The sequence below is a fragment of the Crinia signifera genome, chromosome 3 (assembly GCF_055691185.1).
Source record: "Crinia signifera chromosome 3, ASM5569118v1, whole genome shotgun sequence".
NCBI lineage: Eukaryota > Metazoa > Chordata > Amphibia > Anura > Myobatrachidae > Crinia > Crinia signifera.
Window position 1 is genome coordinate 65,666,442 of NC_139219.1, and position 6,337 is coordinate 65,672,778.

General features: G+C 52.3%; 1 pseudogene; it reads right to left on the reverse strand.

Annotated features, from left to right (window-relative positions):
• Positions 1 to 788, reverse strand: LOC146062506 (phosphatidylethanolamine-binding protein 4 pseudogene; annotated as a pseudogene).
• Between the last annotated feature and the right edge of the window lie 5,549 nt (positions 789 to 6,337).

The following is a 6,337-nucleotide window of genomic DNA, read 5'->3' on the forward strand; positions in this document are numbered from 1 at the left end:
ACCGCACAGTTATGGAATCCTACTGGAGCGGGTGAATGACCATGAATTGAGAGGTGGCTACAGGATCACCTAAGGCAGACCGTTGGACAAATTCGGTAACATCCCAACTTGCACGAGGCTCCTCGCCCGATAGGAGAACGGGAGAATATCCTGAATTTTGCACGTAGAGCAGGAACTGGTATCTGTGAAATCCTGTTTTTGTTGGTACATTTGGTCGATGGTAAGATGATAAGACATTTCCAGTTATGTCTTCGCCTCTGAGGAGAACATCACCTGGTATATCAGTGATGAGCCAGTGTCTCCAGAATCTGTATATTGGCTTGAGTCTGTTTGGAACGTCTGGATCCACCATAATCAATGTATACATCATTTCTGGCTTGGCGTTGTCATATTTGATCAATGGAGGTCCCCAATTTTGTGTCAATCCACTATGATATCCATTACATTTTGGTATATAAATACAGGAGGCATCACCCATCTTGGGGTATATAACATGAAGATCGTTACTGCAGAAACTGGTGTCATCTCCAAGGAGAGGCTCAAAGTCGCATGAAATAGGCCTACAAGAAGTGATGGATAAGAATGAAAGCAGGAATCCAACCTGAAATAATAACCTTGACATATTAGCAAGTCTTGTCAAGAAGTCACCACTATGCGTTCTGGCCAGTGCTTGTCTGCAAACTCTTATGCTTTGCCCGAGTTCTATGATTCTATATCTGTGATGTCATAATTACTCAAATTTGAATGAAGCTTCAGTTAGCTCTGTCATTCTGTGATGTCATAATTACTCAAATTTGAATGTAGCTTCAGTTAGCTCTGTCATTCTGTGATGTCATAATTACTCAAATTTGAATGAAACTTCAGTTAGCTCTGTGATTTCCCTGAGCTTACTATTTTAAGTGGTGGTGGGTTGCATATTGGAATGCTATGCTATTATTCCGAGATGATGGAGGGGTCTAATTTTTTTTATATCCTTTCTTCCATCTAGTTCTGACTCAGGGACCAACTTAGGGCCCTCCATCTCTATGTCTTTCAAGAGGTGGTCACAGAATATGTCCAAAGCCACAACACTGAGTAATATTCATTGGTGTTTTTAAACTCGCCTTATTTTAATATGTGTTTGTTAATCACACTTTTGCTTAAAAAAAAAAATTGTTTACAGAATAGTAATGTGCTTACAAGTTAAGTACAATCTGACTTTTTCAAATATAGTATTTGGATGATATTGACATTTCTACAATTATTTCACCCAACCACACTCCATGGGCAGTGGTCACATTCCAAATGGTTTACACCTTATTACACATTTCCAGGGTAGGCCACAGGAGATAGAGACTGCAGGGGAGAGGGAGAGAGTCCACAGGAGAGAGAGAGTGAAAGAGGTTGAGTGAGACTGCAGCAAATACCTTGGTGTTGTGCCCCCTGGTTGATCTCAGTTTTTTCCGTCCTGTACGGTGCCCACTGAAATTGACAGCCAGGAAGAAGCAGAGAAACCTTCCCGGCTGTCAGATCTGCAGACAAAGTGTCCCTATTTCTGCAAAATTGTACTGGCCTGGGGGGCAGAAGGCACCCTGCCCCCTGCCCAGCCAGCCACTGCCCCCTGCCCAGCCCGCCACTGGTGATCGGCTCTGCAATCATCCTGTCTCCGGCTCCTGCAGACCTCCGGCGTCCTTGCTCCCTCCAGCTCCAGCAGCAACAAGCGCCCAGGATATATCTTGTTGCCTCCGGCTCCTGCAGCTCCGGGCCAAGCAACCACTGAACTGACACCCTGCGCCCTCATGGCACCAGCTCCCCCCGCCATCGCTGGGGCTGCGGTGCGTTAGTTACGCCACTGGTTGTCAGCGTAGCCCAACGGCTGCCTAGCGCAGTCAGCCTAGTGTCTCCGCGGCAGCCCTGCGTTGTCAGCGGTGTCCCCGTCAGGCAGCTAGTCACCGTACTGTCCCCGGGAGCTGAAGCTCTATCCCCGGCATCCCTGGCAAGACGCTCCTGCGTCTCGGTAATTATTGCGTCAGGGTACGGTATCCCTTGCTGTGTACGCTTCAGGGTGATGAAGCGTACAGGGTTAGGGGTTCGGTAGCACGTGCATCTCGTGCACAAAGGGGGGGGTTGCGGTGCGCAAGTGTGTCTCATGCACAATAAAGTACGCATTTGCCACGGCAGCCCAAAGTGTGGCGAGTGGATGCAGTACGCGTCCTGCCAACCTGTTCATGCCCCCACTATCCACGTCGGCGTGGAGTTGATTTTATAAAGTGTGGTTAGCGCAGCGAGCCACCGAGCCCGAAGCATGGCAAGCGTAGTGAGCCCCGCGGGGAATGCGGATCACTTGACGGATGCGGGACAAGGGATCTACAGCAAAAAGATAGGCATCCATTAGATATACACCATTAGTTAGACAAACAGAAAGGTCAACATGCAAATAGGTCGACATGCAAATAGGTCGACATGCAAATAGGTAGATAGTGTCTAGGTCGACAGTCAAAATGGTCAACATGTTTTTTTTTTGCCCAAATGTCGACAGTCGACATGGACACAGTTTGTACTGAAGCGCGGCCCCTCGCATCGCTCGCTTCGCAGGCAATGCTTCGGGCACAGTTCCTCGCTGCGCTCGGCACACGATTATAATCTAACTCCACGCCATAGTGGATGGTAGTTCATGAAATACCGCCTGTCGACACACGGCTCAAAAAACAGTGAAAAAAAAAACCATGTCGACCAGTTTGACTGTCGACCTAGACACTGTCGACATAATGACAGCGTCGACTTTTTTCATGTCGACCTATTTGCATGTTGACCTTTATGTTTGTCTAACTAATGGTGCCTATCTTTTTGCTATAGACAAATCGTCCGGATACCGCTGTAAATATAATAGCTGCCCCCGTGTGCAAGGCACATGCTGTAACTATAATAGCTGCCCCCGTGTGTAAGGCACATGCTGTAACTATAATAGCTGCCCCCGTGTGTAAGGCACACGCTGTAACTATAATAGCTGCCCCCGTGTGTAAGGCACACGCTGTCAATATAATAGCTGCCCCCCTGTGTAAGGCACACGCTGTAACTATAATAGCTGTTCCCGTGTGTAAGGCACATGCTGTAACTATAATAGCTGCCCATTTGTGTAAGGCACACGCTGTAAATATAATAGCTGCTCCTGTGTAAGGCACACGCTGTAAATATAATAGCTGCCCCTGTGTAAGGCACATGCTGTAAATATAATAGCTGCCCCCGTGTGTAAGGCACATGCTGTAAATATAATAGCTGCACCCATGTGCAAGGCACATGCTGTAAATATAATAGCTGCACCCATGTGCAATGCACATGCTGTAACTATAATAGCTGCTCCCGTGTGTAAGGCACATGCTGTAAATATAATAGCTGCTCCCGTGTGTAAGGCACATGCTGTAAATATAATAGCTGCTCCCGTGTGTAAGGCACATGATATAAATATAATAGCTGCCCCCGTGTGTAAGGCACATGCTGTAAATATAATAGCTGCCCCCGTGTGTAAGGCACATGCTGTAATTATAATAGCTGCCAGGGCCGGCGCTACCCACTCAGCAGCTCCTGCAAAGCAGGGAGGCTCCATGCTGAAAAGGCGCTGTCTCCCTCCCTGCTCTGCTAAAGCTGCCTCAGCCCTCACTGTCACTGCCTCCTGCACGCCGCCCGCAGTCTGACAGAGGGCGGCAGTATAGAGAGGCTGAGCAGGTCCCTGCACCGTGCACACACTGTCCTCCTCCTGCGACCTGCCCCCTCTTCCTCACGGACACTTTCGCTGAGGCATGTTGCACTGTCTGAATGCCTGGATGACATGTCTGGATCCGCCCCTACCCATTGCTCCCTGCGCCTGTCAGCTGTCAATCAAATGACGAACAGGCAGCAGCGCCGCCTCCCCTTCCTTCCCTCTTCTCAGTGTGCTGTGCCAGTGCCGCTACCAGTCCTCAACACTCCGCCCCCTCTATCTCATCCCCTCTTCTTCCATCTCCTCCTCTCCCCTCCTTTCCCCCTCAGTCACGAGTGCTGCACATACTTTTTGTACTGCTTTCAGATCGCATCGCACACACATTGCATGCATGCCTTGCGATGCGATCTAGCCCATAACGTATGCGATTCTCGGGCTGCAGCTTGTTGCAATGGCAATGTGAAAGGGCGCAAAATCTATGGTTTGCAGGAGGGCACCGGACACCCTAGCACCGGCCCTGATAGCTGCCCCCGTGTGTAAGGCACATGCTGTAAATATAATAGCTGCTCCCGTGTGTAAGGCACATGCTGTAACTAGAGAAAGCGAGGGCTGCCTAGGCATGAGGGAATATAAGAGTCTGTGCAGTTTGGGATGGTATGACAAAAGCTAGAAATCAGAGTGTCACTTACCCATAGAGGTGCAGTGTAGATGGGGTAGCCAATCAGGTGTAGAAGGTGTGTAGCTTAGGTGGAGGTTTATAAGAGGTAGTCAGGTGATCCATCTTCCTCTTGAGTCTGGATTTCTGGGAGGATCATGTCGTGCAGGCTGGAAGAGATAAGTGCACAGTCTTATATCCACGCAATTTCACCTGCCCGTTTACTTGCCCCCACTGCCGCTCCATTACACACCCAGGTAGCCCCCCCACCGCTCGGGTGGGTGACTGAATCCGCCCGTTCCCTTGGTGGCCGCTGCAGCAGGTGGCGGTGGCAGGCGGACGGGACCTACAGTTACTTCCCCCCTTCCTGCTCCAGGCGCCCCCGCCGGCTTTCCTCCAGCGACGTGCACCTCAGGCGGGTCCCTGCCGCGCTCACGCTATAACCCCCCTGCTCCGGCGCATCCTCCGGGCGGGGGCCGGCGGCGCACAAGGTTGCGCTGCGGCAGGTGCCCTCTCCCCCGCCCGGCTCTTATGTCGCGCACAACATGCATCCTCCCACCCCTCTCCCCAGCCACGCCGCGGCCGGAAGTGCATGGGACCCGGCAGTGCTGAGGGAGATCCCTCAGTACAGTTCAGGGCACGCAGCCCCTACTGGCACATCCCCCCTGGGTAGCCACTCCGGGGTGATGTCAAACCATAATGACATAGATGGTGGTAAAAAGTACACCCCTCCATCAGGGCTTACTGATAACATACGGGGTGGTTTGCATACCAGCGGAGGGGCGCTGCCGCCCTCTGCTGGCACCATTGTGTCAGGCACATCAGCCAGGTTAACCGGGTTCCCCCTTTCGGGGGTTTTGTCCCCGGCCAGGGTGCTGCCAGCGCCAATATTCACACGGCAGGGGGTTTCCCATTAATTATCAACCCCGAAATTTTGCACGCCCACCCCCCTCGGGGCCGGGGGCGCCATGGGCACCGCAAGGAGGTGGCACGCCCGCACAGGTAACACATCTGGGATTAACCAGTTTACGGGCCCAGTTGCCTGCCCCGTACCTTCAGGCCCATAACCGCCCCGACGGCACTTCGGGTACATCTACCCGCCCGTCCCAGCCGGCGGTTTTCCCCGCGGGGAGTTCTGGGGGGGCAGTTTCACGGTCCTTACGGCCATTATTGGGCAGGCCCAGGGCAGCATGTATGGTGTGATGGTTAGCATTACCACCTCACGGCACTGAGGTCAGTGGTTCCATTCCCACCATGGCCCTAACTGTTTGGAGTTTGTATATTTTGCCCATGCTTAAGTGAGATTCCCTGGGCTCCCACCGGGCAGGCGGGTTTCCCCGCACATACCCATCCAGCTCTCAGGCCCCTTCTAGTAGAGTTGGTTATGGGGCTACCTCCAACCCCTCACAATTTCAGGGTGGGGTTGGGTTTTTGCACTGGTCAGGAGGGAGTCACTAACCTCTTTGCATGCTTCTTCCGAGGTCTCATCGGTTGCCCGGCGGGCAGCCGCGGACATGGATCATCATTCTGGAGAGGACATCACGCAGGCAGCTGCAGCAGGGACGCCGCATGAGGCCGGGTCTCTGGATGCTGTCGACCTTCCGGGTGATGGTGAGCATGATGAGTATGATACCTCTGAGTCTTCTGCGGGCTATTCCTCCGCCGGCTGCGAGGAGTCAGGAACCATTAGACGCCCCCGCAGGTTGGCCAAGATAATAGCGCGCGCAGTTGCGGAGTAAGCAAGGGTGGGGGGGAAGCGGGCTAGCAAGACTAAACCCGTCGCTGAGTCCCAGCTTTCCTCTCACATGGTCTAGCGCAGCAGCACTGCAGGGTCTAGAGGTCTTCATAAAGGCACAAAGGAAAAAATAGCTAAAGGGAGTTTCCGTGGATGTTTTCACGTTACTGGCAACTTGAAAACTTATTGCGGCAGGGCCGAGAAATCGGCCGGTGCCGGTGAAAACTTGTGTATGAGTTTTCACCACTGGGTTAAGTGTTTCCATCTGGCC